At 44.0% G+C, this 21,564-nt stretch overlaps 1 long non-coding RNA gene across 1 annotated transcript; it reads right to left on the bottom strand.

Moving 5' to 3' along the window:
- Positions 1-5,677: 5,677 nt before the first annotated feature.
- On the bottom strand, positions 5,678-9,140 carry LOC129653672 (uncharacterized). The gene is made up of 3 exons (XR_008715190.1): positions 9,035-9,140; positions 6,235-6,341; positions 5,678-5,871 (listed from the first exon to the last, which is right to left on the bottom strand). It is a non-coding gene; the product is annotated as an uncharacterized LOC129653672 (long non-coding RNA).
- Between the last annotated feature and the right edge of the window lie 12,424 nt (positions 9,141-21,564).

The following is a 21,564-nucleotide window of genomic DNA, read 5'->3' as shown; positions in this document are numbered from 1 at the left end:
TGTTTCCTTTACTTTTTTTCAAGTGGAGGCATCATCAAGAGCCCAGCAGTTCTTGTGAATATGAGCTGACCATGAGCAATAGATTAAATGGTGCTTTGCGGGGAATGTCCACAGGGTGGCAGAATTTCTTCCTGCACTACTCAGTACTGTGTTCATGGGAGTCTTAGACAGTTCTGGTTCCTGCTCCAGATGAGTTTGGAATGTGAGAATGGAAGCCACCAAAAACTTGTGTCCTCTTCTCCTCCTGCCCTCAATCTTTCCCAGCATCAGGGTCTTTTCCAATGAGTCAGTTCTTCACATCAGGTGGCCAAAGTATCGGAGTTTCAGCATCAGTCCTTCCAGTGAATATTCAGGACTGATCTCCTTTAGGATTGACTGGTTGGATCTCCTTGCAGTCTAAGGGACTCTCAAGAGTCTTCTCCAACACCACAGTTCAAAAGCATCAATTCTTTGGTGCTCAGCTTTCTTTATGGTCCAACTCTCACATCCATACATGACCACTGGAAAAACCATAGCTTTGACCAGACGGACCTCTGTTGGCAAAGTAATATATCTGCTTTTTAATATGCATTGCTTTAAGGAGCAATGTAGAAAAAAATATTTGTCCTTTGCTCCTCCTTGAGAGCCCCAGACCCCTTTCTCCTTCTCAAGGGCCCCGGATTCCTTATCAACCTTTTAATCTCTATCTTTTTATTAGAGTAAATTTGATTACAATGTTGTTTTTTCCTCTAAATATCCCAAACTTTGTTCACATCTTACCATGCGAGTATGTATTCATTGTTGGTATTTTTTTCACAAATAGATTATTTCAGAGTGTTTAATATTCCTCCCTTGGTAATGAAGGTCCGTGTTATATATTTTATATCCTTTGTTGTATACATGAATCCCAATCTCCTAGGGTAAATTTAAACCCGCCATTTCTTTTTGTAATTACAAATTCATTTCCTACGATGTCTGGTTATTTCAAAAGTAAATGTGCTTCCTGGGAGCGATTTCTCAGTCCCACCTGCGAGTGACAGAGTCGGCATTCCTATCTTCTCTCCGCCTGACTCTCTCACTGTGTCATCTCTGGGTCTGTGCTCCTCACTTTTCGCAGCAGAGTCATATTCCATCGTGTAGGTGCCTGCCTTGCTCCTTGTCTCTTCACCTCTGCACGTGTTTTCTTTCATGTCTGATGTACGTGCACATCCTGCGGCAGCGCCCTTTTGGGTGCATTTATTTATCAAAACCTGTTTCCCTCTGCACCTGTCTGTGTGAGTGAGACCGTCAGATCACAGTGCCCTGTGTTTTCAGTTACTACATGCTTCCACACTGGCCTGTATAATGGATTTGCCAGTTACATCCCACAAGCATCCTAAAGGGACCACTTTAACTATCCCCACTGTATCATTTCCTCAGTGTAGATTTATAGATACTGGCCTTCTGATTTCTCTGTCTTGATCTTGTTGTTTTTTTTATTTTAGTGTCTCTAATGAGTTGCATGGCATCTGGTCCCATCACTTCATGGAGAATTATATGGGGAAACAGGGAAACAATGTCAGACTTTATTTTGGGGGACTCCAAAATCACTGCAGATGGTGATTGCAGCCATGAAATTAAAAGACGCTTACTCCTTAGAAGGAAAGTTATGACCAACCAACATAGCATATTCAAAAGCAGACATATTACTTTGCCAACAAAGGTCCATCTAGTCAAGGCTATGGTTTTTCCTGTGGTCATGTATGGATGTGAGAGTTGGGCTGTGAAGAAAGCTGAGCGCCGAAGAATTGATGCTTTTGAACTGTGGTGTAGGAGAAGATTCTTGAGAGTCCCTTAGACTGCAAGGAGATCCAGCTAGTCCATCCTAAAGGAGATCAGTCCTGGGTGTTCATTGGAATGACTGATGTTGAGGCTGAAACTCCAATACTTTGGCCACCTCATGCAAAGAGTTGACTCATTGGAAAAGACCCTGATGCTAGGAGGGATTGGAGGAAGGAGGAGAAGGGGATGACAGAGGATGAGATGGCTGGATGGCATCACCGACTCAATGCACATGAGTTTGGGTGAACTCCGGGAGTTGGTGATGGATAGGGAGGCCTGGTGTGCTGCAATTCATGGGGTCACAAAGAGTCGGACACGACTGAGCAACTGAACTGAACTGAACTGAACAAGTTGCATTATAGTGAACTTTTATACCTGTTATTTTTTTAAACATTGCAGTTGTATTTACTTTTTGATATTTTCTGATAGTTTCCCTATTTTACATTTTTTGTTCATTACCCCTTATATCATTTTTTAAGGGTGGGGTCATTAGGGCATGACAAATCTTGTGAATATTAATTGCTCATTACCCATAATTGTCAGGGTGCGACAGCGGGAAGTGCCACTAGATGGCAGAAGTTCCTTGTGTTAACTGTGGCCACACAGGCTATGAGAGCCTAAGGGAAAGTCCTGATTTGGGCTTATAATTCAGAGTGGAGCATACCAGAGCAATTGCTGAAAACTTGTGTTTCACTTTTTTTTTTTTTTTCTTAAATATGCCTTTAGTTATAATTGAAATAACATTGACAGACAAGGTGATATGGGCTATAGTGTATAAGTGTTTATTTAATTTTAAATATACATATATAGATTCACATTCAGGTATTTTGAATAATTTGTTACTACAGAATATAGATAGATCAGACATAGTATACCTAGGTGTTAACTGATAATCAATTTAATAGGACACTGGATGCAAAGGAGCTGAGAGAGGCTTCATAACATACGCAACTGCAGAGTCACCAAGAGGCTCACAGACCACGGGAGCTGAGTGTCTGCACAGGGCCTCATAGCTACGCACAAGGTGAGCGTCTGCCTAGGGGCTTCCTTGGAACACACCAGCTGAGTGAAAGCCTAGAGGCCCCATAGGCGCACAAAAGATGTCTTGCTAGAAGCCGTATAGCTATAAACGAGCTCAGCTTCTGCCTAAAGGCCTCCTAGTAAGACACGAGCTGAGCATCTGTCTAGAGCCCTCATGGTTCCACAGGAGTTGAGTGCCTGCCTAGAGGCCTTACAGGACAACAGGAGCTGAGCATCTGCCTTGAGGTCTCTAGACAGGCACAAGCTGAGCATCTGGCTAAAGGCCTCATAGGCCCACAGGAGCTAGCATCAGCCTAGAGTCTTCACAGGAAACAGGAGCTGAGAGTCCCTCTAGAGGCCTCTGAGGCTCACAGATCTGAGCATCTACCAAGAAGACTCATATTACACACAAGATGAGCGTCTGCCTTCAGGTCTCTAGACAGACACAAACTGAATGTCTCTCTAGAGGCCTCAGAGTTATACACAAGCTGAGCGTTGCCTAGAGGCCTCACAGGAAAACAGGAGCTGAGTGTCTGTTTCGAGGCCTCATATTATACTCAAGCTGTGTGTCTGCCTTGAAGTCTCTAGATAGACGCAGGCTGAGGGTCTGCCTAGAGGCCTCAGAGTTATACACAAGCTGAGCGTCTGCCTTGAGGTCTTTAGACAGACTAAAGCTGAGGTCTGCCAAAAGGCCGCAGAGGACCACAGGAGCAGAGTGTCTGCCTAGAGGCCTCAGAGGCCCACAGGATCTTACCATCAGCCTAAAAGACTCATATTATACACAAGCTGAGCATCTGCCTTGAGGTCTCTAGACAGACACAAGCTGAGCCTCCATCTAGAGGCCTCATAGGAAAACAGGAGCTGAGCATCTGTCTAGAGCCCTCATGGTTCCACAGGAGTTGAGTGTCTGCCTAGAAGCCTTACAGGACAACAGGAGTTGAGCATCTGCCTTGAGGTCTCTAGACAGACACAAGCTGAGCCTCTGTCTAGAGGCCTCATAGGAAAACAGGAGTTGAGCATCAGCGTAGACGCCTCTAGGCCCACAGGAGCTGAGTGTCTGCCTAGAGGACTCACAGCCCCACAGGAATTGAACATCTGCCTAGAGGTCTCTTGGCCTACAAGAGCTAAGCATCTGGCTAGAGGCCTCATGGGAACACAGGAGCTGAGTGTCTGTCTAGAGGCCTCACAGGAAAGAGGAGCTGAGTTTCTGCCTAGAGGCCTCACAGGCTGAGCATCTGCCTAAAGACCTTATAGGCCCACAGGAGCTGAGATCTGCCTAGAGGCCTCATAAGCCCACAGGAGTTGGGTGTCTGCCTAGAGGCCTCATAGTTGTACGCAAGTTGAGAGTTTGCCTAAGTCCTCATAAGCACTATTGTGTGGAGATCTGCCTTGAGGCCTCCTGACAGACATGAGGTACACACCTGTCTAGAGGCCTCATAGGAACACAGAAGATGAGCGTCTCCCTAGAGGCCTCTGAGTTATACACCAGCTGAGAGTCTGCCCTCAGGCCTCTTAGTTATACAGGAGCTGAGCATCTTCCTTGAAGCTCCAGACAGGCACATGAGAGCTTCTGGAGGCCTCGTAAGCCCACAAGAGATGAGCGTCTGCCTAGACAGCTCATTCTATTCACAAGTGAGAGTCTGTCTGAGGCCTCTAGACAGACATGAGCTGAGCATCTACCTAGAGCCCTCATAGAAACACAGGAGCTGAGTGTCTCACCTGAGTCCTCATATACACAAGCTGAGCAGACAGACACACACGAACTGAGCATCTGCCTAAAGGCCTCATAGGCCCACAGGATCTGAGCACCTGTCTAGAGGCCTCATAGTTATACACAAGCTGAGCGTCTACTAGAGGCCTGATAGTTATGCACATGCTGAACATCTGCCTAGAAGCCTCATTGGCTCACAGGATCTGAGAGTCTGCCTAGAGGCCTCGTAGTTATAAACAAGCTGAACCTCCTGCCTAGAGGAGCTGAGCTTCTGTCTAGAGAACTCATAGTTATACTCAAGCTGAGCACCTGTTTGAGGCCTCTGAGTTATATACCGGCTGAGTGTCTGCCCAGAGGCCTCATAGTTATACAGGAGCTGAGCACCAGCCTGAGTCCTCATAGTTGTACACAAGCTGAGCATCTGCCGAGAGGTCTCCTAGTTATACACCGTCTTAGCATCTTCTCTGTGGCCTCATATTTATACACGAGCTGAGGATATGCTTAGTGGCCTCATGGTAATACACGAGCTGAAATTCTGCTAGAAGCCTCATTGGACAGATGATCTGAGGGTGTGCCTAGAGGCCTCAAACTTATACATGAGCTGACAGTCTGAATAAAGCATCATTGTTATCCACGAGCTGAGAGTCTACCTATAGGCCTCGTAGTTATAAACAAGCTGAACCTCTAACTAGAGGCCTCATATTTGTACACGAAGTGAGCATATGCCTGGAAGCTTCAAGGTACGACATGAGCAGTTCTAAATTCCAAGAAAACCACCATTCATAGAGAGACATACACTCCACTGTTCACTGTAGCACAGCTTCCAATAGGCAAGGCAGGAACCACAAAATTTCCACCCACAGCTAAAGCTTAAACAAGATGTGGTACATATATACAGTGGACTATTACTCAGTCATAAAAAGCATTACTGAAATTATGGTATTTTCCACTCTTCTCTACAAGGTTGGACCTTGAAGGATCACGTGCTAAGTGAAATCCACTAGACAAAGAAAGAAACTAGCAGATAACATTCCAGGAAAAATTAAAACGAGATAAAAAAGGAACTAATTTACAACACAAAAGGAGCCTTTGAAAACTCAAACACAAAGAATTATTAAAAAAAAAAAAGGCCAGTATGATATGCAGGAGATTGGGATTAACATACACAAAGAAATCCATTACTCCAATATATACACCAAAATCTGTATATGTATAGTTAATCCACAAGAATTCATTCCTCCTTCCTTTGACATTCACATAAAATCAGTATCTCTGATAGATACTGCACAAGGATCTGAGGATCAGCCCAAGGAATTTTTCTCTATCTTCTGCAATTACCTCTATGGAAAAAGAACCCAGAGAAGATGAATTAAGCATCTGTACACTCAAGACAAGCTCAAAACCACAAATCAGCTCTATTCAAATGTAGCACTGGCATGAGACTAAAGAAAACAAAAAGAAATAACAGCAATATCTATTTCATTCCTTCCAGCCTCCCTGACTTGGGCTGCTACCCCTTCCCTGGAACCTGAGCAGGTTTGGTTCCCATGACTGGGGTGGGGGCGTGGCACCGGAGAGGGGGCCCTTAATTTAGAGCCTGAGTACACCTGTACTGTCTGGTTGGCTCAGTCTGGACCACACGCCCTCGTGCACCCAAAGGATGGGGGCACACCCTCTGCCTTTGAGGACCTTGGAAAGCTCACCTAGTCACCAGGGGTCCTGGTGATGGGGTCCCCAATTCAAGTCTCCATCCTGAGAGTGCAGCCTCCTAGGCACCTTAGCAGGGGTTGTGGCCCAGGCTGGGATGAGTCTGGAGGGGAGGGGAGGGGAGTAGCTTTAGGGAGAAGTAATAGTGAGATACAAGCCCTTGAATGTTTGCTCAGGCCCATTCCATTTGAATTGCCAGCCCAGGAAGCTGACACTCCTTAAGGCTCTGGTTTGCAGGAGGACGGGAGTTGAGAATGAAGAAGTGCTGCCGCCTAATGGACATTTCCTGTAACTACAACTCGATCACCTGGGCTGACGGACACCTTTCAATTCACAAGGCTTGTGGGCCTGTTTGTGACAGCTGCCCTCAGGAAATGTCCAGGGGCTGGTATTGCAGAGATCAATTCCAAACACCACCAAGTGTACACAAGCCAACTGCAACAGGTATATTCCTCAAACCCCTAACGGAAAAAAAATAAGAGGAAAACAAAACCAAACGGCCACAGGAAAGATATTCAGCATCTCTAATTATGAAACGAGGAATGTCAAAACAACACCAAGACATCAAATCCCACCATGGAGAATGGACATCCTCACAGGTCTACAAACAGTAAATGCAGGAGAGAGGCAGCAGATGATGGAACCCCACCACAGGGTGGTTGGAAACGGACAAAGCCCAAAAAAAACCCTAGAAAACATAGCCTCTGCATACCAGGGGGGAAAAAAAAAACCTTTCAAGAGACCTAAGCCTAGGATCTGACATACGCACACCTGGGCTCATATCCCGAGAAAGCCATCATTCAAAAAGACATGTGACCCCCACATTCACTGCAGCACCTTCAGTACCAGAGCCAGAGTCCCGAGAGCATTTTAACTGACCAATTTAAGCTTCAGGAAAATTTGGTACGATATACAATGGCGATTTCTCAGCCAGGAAAAGCCACCACTGAAGGGGCACAGTTGTGCCACTGGTCAACACAAAGATGGCCCTTGGAGGACCACCCGCTAAGTGGTGACAGCCAGAGAGAGGAAGACCAAAGGAAGTGATATCCCTTATAGGAAAACGTTAAGACTTTACGGGGGAAGTAATTTAAACACAAACTAAATCCACTAGAATTCAAACACAACCAAGCATTTCTTTAAAAACCAACACAAAAGGGTCAGGGATAAATTTTGTGTATCAGAACTACAGTAAGGTTTCATCCCACACTGGTCCCCATCGCCATCATCGAAGAGATCTACAGAGAAGAAATACTTCAGAGAATGTACAGAAAATGGGATCCTCCTACATTCTGGAGGGAATATAAATGAGGAAGCCATGATGTGGACAGCGTGGAGATTCCTTGAAATGCTAAACATAGCGGTGACATATGATCCTATGATCCTATTCCTGGGCTGAGATCCAGAGAGAATAGTGACGTGTGCACCTCAGTGTTTACCGCAGCACTATTACCATAGCCCAGACACAGAATCCACCAATATGACCACTGACAGAGAAATGAAGACTACGTTGCCTTCATTTTTTTCCCAGGAATACTATTCAGCCTTAGAACAAAATAATTAGACTGGCAGCAGCGTGGATGAACTGATACATTTCATCTAAGTGAGGTAAATCAGAAAAAGACAAATATCCTAAGATATCACATGCAGGTGGACTCTATAAAACCATACCAATGAACTAATGTACAAGAGAGGAACAGACTCACAGCCTGAGAAAACCAAATTATGTTTACCAAAAGACAGGTAGAAGAGAAGGATAAATTAAGAGTTTGAGATGAAAACATATACACCAATATATATTAATTTGATAATGAAAAAGAGGCTACTGAATAGAACCGGGAACTTCACTGAATAAACTGTAATAACCTATATGAGAAAGTAACAGAAAAGGAATAGATAAGTGTCTGTGTATAACTGAGGGCTTCACCCTGTGGCTCAGCTGGTAAAGAATCTGCCTGCAATGCGGGAGACCTGTGTTCGATCCCTGGATTGGGACGATCCCTTGGAGAAGGGAAAGGCTATCCACTCCAGTATTCTGGCCTGGAGAATTCCATGCACGGTATAGTCCGTGAGGTCACAAAGAGTTGGACACGACTGAGCGACGTTCACACATGTGTAACTGAATCGAGTTCATGTACACCTAAAACACACAAAACATTGAAAATCAATTCTACTACAATACAAAATAAAAATTAAATTACATGAGGTCAGTCTAGAGGATATCAGACACCGGTGACCCTATGAATTAGATATATGATATGTCATGATATGAATAAGACACCAGCAAAGGTTTTCACTCAGGAGACCACAGAGCAGCAACTCACTCAAAGGTCCTGACCTCAAAGGAAAGCAACAAGAAGAGAGAAGAAAAAGGACCACGGGTTAATCAGGGCAACAGCCCCAGTTCAGAGGTTGGGAATCTCAGAGGAGACAAGACATGCTGCAAGTAAAGAGCAGATGTGGGGTCTCCAGGTACAGGTTCCTGACCCGTGCAGATGGGGTGAGGCCCACACCATCCCCAGTCCCGGCACCTGGGGACACATGTCCACAGTCTCCAAGGTGACACCCCCTCCCCAATCCCTGCACCTGGGGTCACATTACCCTTGCTTGGGACACCAGGTCTCCGCTGGTTGGACCCCTAAGGTTACATTCCTGTAACCTCCTGGGATGGTAGAAAGAAGTGCAGGGTAGGTCTCCTCTCCCCACATTGTCCCAGAGAAGTCCTCCTCTTTTCTCTTTGGTTCTGTGTGATATTAACGGTTTCTATAGCTGTCATGATCATGTTGAACACACTACCTTGGTTCTGGCAGGCTCTGTCTTTCTTGTCCCACTGAGGTGTAAAGGAAACAGGAGAGCTGGGCTGAAGGACGGGAAGCAGACCTATTCTCTTCTGAGGAGAGTCGACTGGAAGGAGATCACAGCAGCAACCTCACCTGCTGCCCGTTGACTTCTTGCCCGATCCCTGGAATCAGCTCAGTAGGTGAACCTGCGTCCCTACTCAACCTGAATGTGCTGGAAAATTGGAATGATTGCCAGGTAGCCCACCTGAGGAGCCTCGATGCCCCAGGGAGGGGGAACCTGGCAGGGGAAGAGACTAAGAGCCCACCGCAGCCCCGACCCCAGGAGGGCCACGGAGCCCCCTCAGAGAAGAGCACGCTGCCCAGAGAAGCCACCTCAGCTCCAGACCCCAGACATCTGAGCGCTGACATTCAGATGAAGGCACAGAGTTTTCCAGGACAGAGGCAGGCCAGGTCCTACCCAAGTCCCCAGTCCTAGTGTAGACAGAGGATCAGGTCAGGTCTAAATGTTCTCATTGTAGAAGCACCCGGTCATGTCTAAACGTCATCAGTATAGACAGGACTTGGTTCACTTGCTCTACATTCATATATAAATAAAAGAAATTCAACCACTTTCATATATGAAATATGCACCTCTACTTTCAAACAGAAAATATAGAAAAACTTACCACTTTTCATATATGAAATATGCATCTCTATTTTCATATATGAAATAGAGAAAATATTAAAATAATGTCATTTTCAGAAACATGAACCTAGAGATTATCCTACCAAGTGAAGTCAGGAAGACAATGAAAAATTCCACGATATCATTTTATGTGGTATTTAATATATGAATGAGTTCACATGAAATGAATTTTTCTCTGAAGCGGACTCAATGATATAGAGTACTAACGGTTACCAGCGGTGAGAGGGGGCAAGGTGAGCAAGGTACACATTTACCACTATGTGTAAATGCAAAACTAGGAAGTCAAGAGATACCTGGGGTAACGGACAAATTTGGCCTTGGAGAACAAAATGAAGCAGGCAAAGGCTAAATAAGACTTTTGCCAAGAGAATGCACTGTTCATAGCAAACACCCTTTTCCAACAACACAAGAGAAGATTCTACACACGGACATCACAAGATGGTCAATATCAAATTCAGACTGATTCTATTCTTTGCAGCCAAAGATGAAGAAGCTCTATACAGTCAGCAAAAACAAGACCCGGAGCTGACTGTGACTCAGATTATGAACTCCTTATTGCAAAATTCAGACTTGAAGACAGAAGGGAAAACCACTAGGCCATTCAGGTATGACCTAAATCAAATCCCTTACAATTATACAGTGGAAGTGAGAAATAGATTTAAGGGGCTAGATCTGATAGATAGAGTGCCTGATGAACTATGGACAGAGGTTCATAACATTGTACAAGAGGTAGTGATCAAAACTATTCCCAAGAAAAAGAAATGCAAAAAAGGCAAAATGATTGTCTGAGGAGCCCTTACAAATAGCTGAGAAAAGAAGTGAAAGGCAAAGGAGAAAAGGAAAGATATATCCTGCCGGGAGCCAGCGTGAGGAACTCCGCCCGTGGCAAAGGTCATGAGGAAGGAGGCTTGGCATACACAAAGACGGGGTCGAGCCTCAGGAGTCCCCCTGGATATTCTCAAGCATCTACCCCTAAAACCAGAGTCTGCCTACTTTACTGCTTTGCGCTCTCACCTCTGACTTTACGGGGGCTGTCCCCCACCACCATCTCGCTCTCTCTGAAAAGGAGTTAACTTACAGCTCCAGTTAATAAAGTTCCTGGGCATAATAGAAGTGTTTAAATCCAAACCCCTCAGATGGCTCTCTAACTTGCCAGACAAATTTACCCAGACTCCGACAGCTATGCATACGATTGTTTACAGTCTCCCAGCCGAGAGAGGCATGGGAAGCTTAAGATATTCAAATATCTTAGAGCCTCTCGGAGAGTTAGAAACTGTCAGAATAAAACTAGTAGAAGATTTCATTGATGAGCCAATGCTTGCTGCCAAGTTTCCACATCCCCTGTATTGTATCCTTGAATGTGTATTAATTAATATAGTTGGTATGTAGAAAAAATAAGTAGTGGCCTTGGTGTTAGCAACGTTAGACCCTTAAGGTAATAAATTCTTTCCTTTGTTGTAAACCCACTGCACCTCTGCCCTATAGGAATGCAACTTTAACACCTTCAGAGGATGGCGCCAAACTTTAAAATAATTACTCTTAGAGAAAATAAGTCTTATGGTTGACAAACCTTTGTCAGAGTCATAAAATGTTAATAGGCCTTCTGGCCAGAAGATGATGTAAATCATCTAAACCATTTGTATACGATAAATTTGAAGAAAAGAAACCCTGGTTTCGATAAGGATCAAAGACTGCTGACTTTGCATGATTTCACACCCCCTATTATCCTCTATGTGCAACTTATGGTTCAAAAGCCCCTGTCGAAAATAAAGCTACAGGTCTTGCTCACCAAAGCTTGGTCTCCCCATGTCATTCTTTCTCTCAACCTCTGGCTGAATTTCCATCTGGAGCACAGAGGCCACCAAGCTTACTAATTTTGCCTGGGCTTCTAAGCTCCGACCAGGGAGGCCTCAGTGTCTCCTCTCCCATGGGAGGACGGAAGGACACCTGTGGGCTACGTAAGTGGTGCAAACTTCTTGGCTTGAAGTTTTATTGTTTTTCCGCATAAACCAAGCTATTCAGCCTCTTTTCTCCACTGAATTTTCCTGCTGAGCTAGCCTCATTCTATTACTATTTATATCTTTGATTAACATTTAATTAAAGCCAGTGTACTCGCCGACGCCGTCTCCCCTTCGAACTCCCTGGATCAGCCGGGGCTGGACCCCAGTAATATCCATCTGAATGCAGAGTTCCAAAGAATAGCAAGGAGAGATAAGAAACCCTTCCTCAGTGATCAATGCAAAGAAATAGAGGAAAATGATAGAATGGGAAAGACTAGCAATCTCTTCAAGAAAATTAGAAATACCAAGGGAACATTTCATGCAAATATGGGCACAATAAAGGACAGAAATAGTATGGACCTAACAGAAGCAGAAGATATTAAGAAGAGGTGATAAGAATACGTGGAAAACCATACAAAAAAAGGTCTTAATGACCCAGATAACCACGATGGTGTGATCACTCACCTAGAGACAGACATCCTGGAATGTGAAGTCAAGTGGGCCTCAGGAAGTATCACTGCTAACAAAGCTAGTTGAGGCAATGGAATTCCAGTTGAGCTATTTCAAATCCTAAAAGATGATGCTGTGAAAGTGCTGCATTCAGTATGCCAGCAAATTTGGAAAATTCAGCAGTGACCACAGAACTGGAAAATGATTGTTTTCAGTTCAATCCCAAATAAGGTCAATGCCAAAGAAGGTTCAAACTACCACAGAATTGCACTCATTTCACAAGATAGCAAGGTAATGCTCAAAATCCTTCAAGCCAGGCTTCAATAGTACATGAATGAAGACTTTACAGATGTACAAGCTGGATTAGAAAAGGCAAGGGAATTGCCAACATCCTTGTTGGATCATAGAAAAAGCAAGAGAATTCCAGAAAAACATCTACTTCTGCTTCATTGATTATGTTAAAGACTTTGACTGTGTGGACCACAACAAACACCAGAAAATTCTAGAGATGGGAATACCAGACAACCTTACCTGCCTCCTGAGAAATCTATATGCAGGTCAAGAAGCAACAGTTAGAACCAGACATGGAAATTGGGACAGGCTCCAAATTGGGAAAGGAGTATTTCAGGGCTTATATTATCACCCTGCTTATTTAACTTATATGCAGAGTACATCATGTGAAATGCCGGGCTGGATGAAGGACAAGCTGGATTCAAGATTCATAGGAGAAATATCAATAAACTTAGATATGCAGATGACACCACCCTAATGGCAGAAAATGAAGAGGAACTAAAGAGCCTCTTGATGAAGGTGAAAGAGGAGAGTGAAAAAGCTGGTTTAAAACTCAACATTCAAAAAACTAAGATCATGGCAACCAGTCCCATCACTTCATGGCAAATAGATGGGGAAACAATGGAAACAATGACAGACTTTATTTTCTTGGGTTCCAAAATCACTGCGGACAGTGACTGCAGCCATGAAATTAAAAGATGCTTGCCCTTTGGAACAAAAGCTATGACAAACCTAGACAGCATATTAAAAAGCAGAGACATTAATTTGGCATAGTCAAATATATTGGTATAGTCAAAATCGTTTTCCAGTAGTCATGTACGGATGTGAGAGTTGGACGATAAAGAAGGCTGAGTGATGAAGAACTGATGTTTTCAAACTGTGGTGCTGGAGAAGAAGGTTGAGAGACCCTTGGACAGCAAGGAGATCAAACCAGTGAATCCTAAAGGAAATAAACCCTGAATTTTCATTGGCAGGACTGATGCTGAAGCTCAAATACTTTGGCCACCTGATTCGAAGAGAAGGACAGAGAAGCAAGGTATGATGCAGTCCATGGGGTCACAAAGAGTCAGACAGAACTGAGTGACTGAACAACAATAATTTCCTCACACAGTTCACAACCGCCATTGTCCACCTGTGAACAAACATATAAATGCTGGAAAAAGTGAAAAAGAGAACCCTCCTACACTGTCAGTGAAAAGATAAATTAGTAACAGCCACTATGGAGACCAACGTACAGGTTTTTTAAGAAATGATAATGAAATGCAATTAGAATACTCCCTAACAGCATACACAAAAATAAACTCCAAATAGATTAAAGATCTAAATAAAAGGATATATATATATATATATATATATATATAATGAAACTTCTGAGGAAAACAACAGAACACTCTGTGACACAAAATGAAGCAAGTTCTTTTTTGACCCACCTCTTAGAATCATCAAAAATAAAACAAAAATAAATAAATGGGACCTAATTCCCCTTAAAAGCACTGGCATAGCAGAGGAAACCATAAACATAACAAAAGACAACCCTCCAAATGGAACTATATTTGCAAACAAAAACACCCATGAGGAATTTCTCTCTAAAACAAACAGCTTGTGCACCTCGATATCAAAGAAACAACCCAGTCAAATAGAGGCACAAGAGTTAAGTGGACCTTTCTCCACAGAAGACAGAGAGATGGGCCTGAAGCACATGAAAAGATGCTCAGCGTCTATGAGTATTAGAGAACTGCGAATCTGAAGTACAGTGTGGCATCACCTCACACACGTCAGAAAGGTCTGCATAGAAAATCTACAACAGTAAGTGCTGGAGAGGGAATGGAGGAAAAGAACCCTCCTCCCTGTTGGTGGGAATGAAAGTCAGGAAATCCACCAAGGAGAACAGGACAAAGTTTCATCAAAAACTAAACTGAGAAGCACCACAGGACCCAGCAATCCCATTCCTGGGCACAGATCCAGAGAAAACCATAATTTTAAAAGACAGGTGCTAGCTCAAGCTTTGAAATAGAATACACCAGACTAGATGGCTTAAACAACAGAAGTGTACTTCCTCATAGTGCTGAAAGTCCAGGATCCAGGTGCCAGTGGTGATGTCTCTCCTGAGGCTTCTCTCCTTGACTTGCAGATGGCCACTTTCTCTCTTGTCTTCACATGGCTCTTTTCTCCATAGCTGCACACTCCTGGTGTTGCTGCTTCTTCCAAGGACACCAAATTTATTAGATCAGGGTCCCACCCTTATGGCATCATTTAAGTATAAGTATCCTTTCTCCAAAAAGAGCCACATTTAGGGGTTAGAGTTTCATTTCAAAGCTTGAGCTAACACAAGGTTTTTGAAAATAATAATGTCACTGTGGAATTAGGGACATTCAGATCCTTAAAAAGAGAATGAGATGGTTGGATGGCATCACTGAATCAATGGACACGAGTTTGAGCAAACTCCAGGAGACACTGAAGGACAGGAAAGCCTGGCGTGCTGCAGTCCATGGGATTGCAAAGACTTGGACACCACTTGGCAGTTGAACAACAATAAGATCCATAAAGACTTTTAGAGTTCACTTGGTCCAAGAGTTTTTAGCCTGGAGTTTAAGGAATTGCTATAAAGAGGGCCACCTCTTTGCTCACCTCTGAAGGGGTGTCATTAGTTTATATGAACTGTGCCCTTTGGAAATGTACAGTTCTGAAGTACATATTATGTATTGCATAATATCTATGGCTGAATATGATGGCCTTGAAAATGGTCTGTAAAACTCCTTCCTGAAACTAAAAAAAAAATTAAAAATAAAAAAATAAAAGACAGGTGCACCTCAACATCCATGGCAGCACTATTTACAAGAGCCAAGACAGGGCTGAAGCCTCAGTGGATACAGAAAGATGAAAGGGTAAACAAGACAGGGTACACGCACAAAGAGCAATATCGCTCAGCCATAAAAGGGTGACATCATGCCATGCCCAGCAACAAGGAAGGACGTAGAGACGATCACACTAAGTGAGACAGAGAAAGACAAGGGTCATATGGTAACACTTAGTGGTGGAGTCTAAAAATGGATGCATATGAACGTCTCTACCAAAGAGAAATGGCCTCAGAGGGAAAGGAGATGGGTGGTGAGAAACGAGCAGGTAGAGATGAACATACACACACTCTTTTAAAAATAATCAACAAGGACCCTTAATCAACACCGCATAATAAACTATATGGGAAGGAAACCCAAAAAAGGACATGTCCGGGGTCTCTCTCTCCCACGTGCGTGCACTCTTTTCTTTCTCTCTCTCTCTCACTCTCCTGCTATCCTCTAAATACAATAGAGCTGTAACACTGATTTGCCTAAGAGCTGTAGCACGGTTTCTCCAAGACCCAAGAGCTGTGACGCGCCGAGGGCTTTAATGTCTGTCGCTCCAAATCTTTGTTGTGATGAGACAAAGAACCGAGGAACATACACTCGCGTGACATCTATGGTGCCGTGACTCAGATATAACCTGGCTGAAACAACCTCTGCGTGGAAGAGGCCAAACACAGCAGGAGCCCAACTCAGCAAAGCTCCCACGCTAGAAGCAGAAGGCGAAGAAACCCAGCTCAGGGGAAGGCCCATCTTGCTGGAAACTGGGACAGCGAAAAACTAACTCAGCAGAAAGCTCACGTGGCCCAGTCTCAGATTCCAGAAGACCTCCGGTTAAGGTCAACCAGCTACAACATGCAGTGCCAGTTCAACAAAGATATAAAACTACAGCTAACCACGGAATATATCACACACCCTTGGACACCGCTATAAGGGCTCTGAGGATTGAGACTAGCAAGAGAGGGAGGCCCAATACACCTCACCGCCCTAGTTCAGCAGGAAGTAGCCAGAAAGACCTCGACGCCCCTATTCCCAAAGAATTGGGCCTCCCATCTCTTGAGGGGGGAATGTTAGGTAGGTAGAATAGGGAAAAGGAGTCCAAAATGGCGGTGGCTAAGACAAGGAAGGTCCAAGGACCAGAGTGAAGACTTCAGGCAGAACAAACAGAACAAACAGCACTCCTGGCTAAGCCCAATTTGCATAGGGCAGGCCCAGATGGAGGAAAAAACATATAAAAGGAGGAGCCAAAGCGCTTTCTCTCGGACTCTCTCTCCCACGTGCGTGCACTCTTCTCTTTCTCTCTCTCTCTCTTACTCTCCTGCTATCTTCTAAATAAAATAGAGCTGTAACACTGAAAAAAAAAAAAAAAAAAGACATGTCCGCATCTATGCAAAGGGAATCATGTTTGGTGTGCACCTAAAACAAACAAACACACCCTACCACATTGTAAGGCACCTGTATGCTAATACAAAATACGAATTATAAAAAGAAAATGCTGACTCTGTTCCCCTCAGGCCTTGGTGCCCTGGGCTGCTGGCACATCCCTGAAGCCTGGGCAGGCTTAGTTCCCAAGGATGGACAGTCATGGGGCTGACGGAGCTCGGAGGATATACCAGCCAATGAGCCCTGCCCCAAGGACCTGGCGTGCCTGCTCGCCTCTGCAGGGGCCCACAAGCTCCAGATCCAGGGGGTCCTCCTGCAGGGAAACTACGCCTACTGCACCCGCAGGATGTGGAGCCTCTGGGCTGGAAGAGCTTTGAAAAGCCCCGTGGGCTCCACGTCTCCTGGTGTTGGGGTTCCCATCTCTAGGCTCCTTCTTTACGGTCACCCCATCTATGGATGAAAGCACCCTCCACAGAGTGGGATTGCAGGAATTAGGATTTGTCCAGGGGGTGGGGGTAAGGAAGAAGGAATGGGACACAAGCCTTGGGTGTTTCTTCTGGCACATTCCACTCTAACTGACAATCCAGGAACACGACTTTCCCTAAGGCTCTGGTTCCCCCAGTAACCAGAGTTGGGCATAAAGACATGCTGCCACCTTGTGGTCATTTCTCACAACAAACCTTTGAAACCAATGCTGATGGGCACCTGATATTCACAAGGCCTGTGGCTGCTGCTGCTGCTGCTAAGTCGCTTCAGTCGTGTCCGACTCTGTGCGACCCCATAGACGGCAGCCCACCAGGCTCCCCCGTCCCTGGGATTCTCCAGGCAAGAACACTGGAGTGGGCTGCCATTTCCTTCTCCAATGCATGAAAGTGAAAAGTGAAAGTGAAGTCACTCAGTCGTGTCCAACTTGTAGCGACCCTGTGGACTGTGAGGCTATAAGTAAAAAATACCTGCCCTCAAGAAATGTCCTAGGGAAGGTCATCAGAAAAATATCCAAAACAGGGCAGGTGTTCAAAAACCCAATTTGAATAAATAAGTTAACTCACATTGTCTCAAAAAAAAAAAAGACATGAAATGATGTTAATATCACTAAAGATGGGAGAAATGCAAATCAAAACTTCAAATACCTCACACCAGGTCAGAATGGCCATAAACAGAAACTCTACAAAAAGTTAATGCTGGAGAGGGTATGGAGAAAAGGGAACTCTCCTACACCAGATGCTGGAAATGGAAATAGAAAACAGCCGCAGTGGAGGACACCAGGCAGGTTTCTTAGCAATGAAAATGACAATGGAATTAGAATACTCCCTAACACCACACATAAAAAGAAACTCCAGACAAATTAAAGATCTAAATAAAAGGAGAGATACCATGAAACTCTTGAGGAAGAAAGCAGAACATACTTTGACATAAAATTCAGCATTTGTGATCATGAAAAATAAAAATGGGACCTAATAAACATTAAAAGCATTTGCACAGCAAAGGAAACCATTGGTTAAAGAAAAAGACAACCCTCAGAATGGAAATAATCCTTGCAACCGAAGATACCCACAGGGAATTTATCTCCAACACATACAAACAACTCGTACAGCTCAACAACAACAACAACTCACCTAACAAAAAATCGTCCAAAGATCTAAATGCACATTTCCCTAAAGAAGTCATAGATGGCCATAAAGCACATGAAAAGATGCTCAGCATCACTAGTTCTTAGAGAAAGGCAAATCAAATATACTATGAGGTATCGCCTCACATTGATCGATCAGAATGACCATCTCAAAAAATCTACAAGTATAAATTCTGAAGAGGGTGTGGTGAGAAGGGAGCCCTCCTACACTGTTGGTAGGAATGTAAATCAGTATACCCACTAGGCAGAACATTATGGAGGTTCTTAAAAAAAAACTCAAGTGATGCAGCAATTTCATACCAAGGCATAGATCCAGAGAAAACCAAAATTTGTAAACACCTGTACCCAAACATCATGGTACCACTGGGTACAATAGCCAAGATGCAGAAGCAACTTAAGTGTTCATGAATGGATGAATGGATACAGAAGATGGGGTACATACACACAATGCAATATTACTCAGACATAGAGAAGGATGAAATAATGCCACATCCAGTTATAGGGAAGAAACTATAGGTGATCATACTAAGTGAAGTGAGATGGGGAAAGACAAGTGTCATATAATACCACTTCTGGTGGAATCTAAAAATGGATATGAATGAACTTCATTAGAAAGAGAAACAGATCCACAGACTTAGAAAAAAAAATTATGGTTACCAAATAAGAAAAGGGCAAGTGCCGAGGTCCAGCCCCGGCTGATCCAGGGAGTTCGAAGGGGAGATGGCGTTGGCGAATACACTGGCTTTAATTAGATATTAATTAGAGATATAAAGAGTAATAGAATGAAGGATAGCTCAGCAGGAAAATTCAGTGGAGGAAAGAGGCTGAGTAGCTTGGTTTACGAGGGAAACCAATAAAACTTCAAGACAAGAAGTTTGCACCACTTACATAGGCCGCAGGCGTCCTTCCATTCTCCCGAAGGAGAGGAGACACTGAGGCCTCCCCGGTCGGATCTTAGAAGCCCAGGCAAAATTAGTAAGCTTGGTGGGCTCCGTGCTCCAGATGGAAACTCAGCCAGAGTTTGAGAGAGAGAACGACATGGGAAGACCAGTCTTTCAAGGAACTGATCCCAATTCTTTATTTTCCAGGGTCTGTTTTTATACACTGAGATGTTATACAAAAGTCACGCGGGGTCAGCAGTCCTGACTTTTATCAAAGTCAGGTGCTTCATACAGATGTATACAGAGGTCTTAGGGGTGTTACATCATCTTCTGGCCAGGGGGCCTGCTGACAATTTATGACCCTCTCCTTGTGACAGCGGTCAGTCAACACTTATTTCTCCAGGGGTGATTATTCTTAAAACAGACACCACCCAAATAAAGTTACATTCCTATAGGGTGAGGGTGTAGTCGGTTTTAATTAAGGAAAGAATTTGCTTAGCCTAAGGTCTAACGTGATTAATATCAAAGGTTAATACTTATTTCTTCTATATATTCATTAATGTGTATAAGGGCAGGGGATGTGGAAACTTAGCCGCGAACATTGGCTCAACAAATGAAAAACCCTTCACCAATACAATTTCTAATCAGCCCACTATACTTATGCTAATAGTTTTCTAACTTCTCTAAAGAACCTGTTTTTAGAAGGTTTAAAGCATCTTGTGCCTCTCACGGTTGGGAGGCTGTGAGCAATCACATGTGGCCAGACAAGCCTGTCAGGCAGGCTAGAGAACCTTCAGAGGAGTTTGTAGGTTGAAACACTCCTATAACACCCAGGAATAATTATTAACTGGAGCTCTAAGTTAACTCCTTCTCCAAAAGAGGTGGTGGGGGACAGCCCCCTGTAAAGTCAGAGGTGTAGGTGAGAGCACAAAGTAGTAAAGTGGGCAGACTCTGGTTTTGGGGGTAGATGCTCGAGAATTTCCAGGGGGACTCCTGAGGCTTGATCCCGCCTTTGCGTATGTTGAGCCTCCTTCCTCATGACCTTTGCCACGGATGGAGGTCCTCACGCTGGCTTCCGGCAGGGGAGGAGTAACTAGCTCTGTTCCAGTCAAAATACACACCTTAAAACAAATGCTGTTGTTGTCTAGTCGCTCAGTCATGTCTGACTCTTTGCCACCCCATGGACTGTACCCCATCAGGCTCCTCTGTCTACAGGATTTCCCAGGCAAGAGTACTGGAGTGGGTTGCCAAGCCCTCCTCAAGGGAATCTTCCAAACTCGGGGATCAAACCCACGTCCCTGCACTTCAGGGGGAGTCTTTACCACGAACCTACCGGGAAAGCCCCACACTGGAACATTACTCAGCCATAAAACAAAACAAAACAATCATACTGGCAGTATTGTTGATGGACTTTCATACTAAGTGAGGTAAGTCAGAGAGAAAAAGACAAATATCCTAAGATATCACATACAGGTGGAATCTATAAATTCATACCAATGAACTAATGTACAAAACAAAACAGACTCACAGCCTGAGAAAACCAAATTATGATTATCAAAAGAAAGTTACAGGAGCAGAATAAAGAGTTTGGGATGAAAATATACACACTCACATATATCAAGTTGATAATGAAAAAGAATCTACTGAATAGAATAGGGAACTCTACTGGAAAAAAAATCTGTAATATCCTATATGAGGAAAAAAATAGAAAAAGCATAGACATCCATGTATAACTGAATCAAGTTCATGTACACCTAAAACAAACAAAATGTTGGAAATCAATGCTATTCCAATATAAAATAACAATAAATTACATATTAAATTACATGAACTCATTCTAGAAGAAACCAGACCACGGTGACCCTATAAATTAGATGTGCTATGTTATGACATTAATATGACACCACCAAAGGTGATGTCACCCAGCATAACACACAGCAGCAACCCACTCAAAGGTGCCTGAAGATGAACAGAAGGAAAAGGACCCACAGGTCAATCAGGGCAACACCATCAATTCAGAGGATGGGAATCTCAGGGGGGACAAGACATGCTGCAGATAAAGAGCAGACACAGGGTCTCCAGGTACAGGTTCCTGACTCATGTGGATGGGATGAGACCCACACAATTTCCAGACCCAGCACATTTCCAGCCTCCAAAGTGATTCCACCTCCCAGACACTGCACTCGGGGTCACACAACTCTTGCTTAGGACACCAGTTTCTGCTGGTTGGACCCCTAAGGTGGAAATGAGGGGGTTCCTGTAACCTCCTGGGATGGTAGAAAGAAGGGTAGGGTCAGTCTCCTCTCCCCACATTGTCCCACAGAAGTCCTCCCCTTTCCCTTTGGTTCTGTGATATTAACTGTTT

This window comes from Bubalus kerabau, chromosome 5 (genome assembly GCF_029407905.1).
Source record: "Bubalus kerabau isolate K-KA32 ecotype Philippines breed swamp buffalo chromosome 5, PCC_UOA_SB_1v2, whole genome shotgun sequence".
NCBI classification, from domain to species: Eukaryota; Metazoa; Chordata; class Mammalia; order Artiodactyla; family Bovidae; genus Bubalus; species Bubalus kerabau.
This window is presented reverse-complemented; position numbering and strand designations above follow the sequence as displayed.